General features: G+C 51.1%; 1 long non-coding RNA gene across 1 annotated transcript in view; it reads right to left on the bottom strand.

Annotated features, from left to right (window-relative positions):
* The window catches only part of LOC119592332, a 22,869-nt gene extending 22,304 nt beyond the window's left edge, over positions 1-565 (bottom strand). The window contains exon 1 of the long non-coding RNA XR_005230435.1: positions 367-565. This is a non-coding gene — a long non-coding RNA (uncharacterized LOC119592332). The remainder of the gene's footprint in view (positions 1-366) is intronic.
* Between the last annotated feature and the right edge of the window lie 44 nt (positions 566-609).

Genomic DNA, 609 nt, shown 5'->3' with positions numbered 1-609 from the left:
AATAATAAGTCTGAGAATCCATAAAAATGCCTCTGCTCCCTCATCCACTCTAAACAGGGTAGTTATCCTCACCAGCCATTACCCTACAAACAAGACATGTCCAACCGAGACGTGTTAATGCTTTGCAAAACGATTTATGGAAAACAAAGGCTAGACAAATTCAAATCAGCGAACCTATAACCTTGAATCTCATAATATTTGAAAAGATCGTTAAAGTGACTCCTCTCAGAGCAAAACAAAAAGAACTTTTCATTCTACAACACCGACACTGTTTATGTTCATCCGATATCGCCGAAACATGCACATACCATTGCACTTTAAAAGAATAGCCCCCAGCAAAGGCAATAACGTGAAGGTGCATTCTACCTGCGGGTCCCCATCGCCACGTTGCTGCCGCGCGGGGCCTTGGGCGTGCGAGGCGGGCGTTATCCGAGCGCCCACTTCGCCCGCTGCCCCGGTGCCAGGCCCTTGCCGGCGTGGTCTCGCGCCCGATTTTCACACCACGTGACAACTGCAAGGCGCTTGTCCTCGTGCCCGACGCTTCGTCTCTTCAGCGATTCTCCGTGGACACTTGGCCCGAGTCTCGAGTCGAGACGGCGAGACCGCTCC

This window comes from Penaeus monodon, chromosome 30 (assembly GCF_015228065.2).
Source record: "Penaeus monodon isolate SGIC_2016 chromosome 30, NSTDA_Pmon_1, whole genome shotgun sequence".
Classification (NCBI taxonomy): domain Eukaryota; kingdom Metazoa; phylum Arthropoda; class Malacostraca; order Decapoda; family Penaeidae; genus Penaeus; species Penaeus monodon.
Note: the sequence above shows the minus strand (reverse complement) of the source record. Positions and strands in the feature narration are given on the sequence as shown.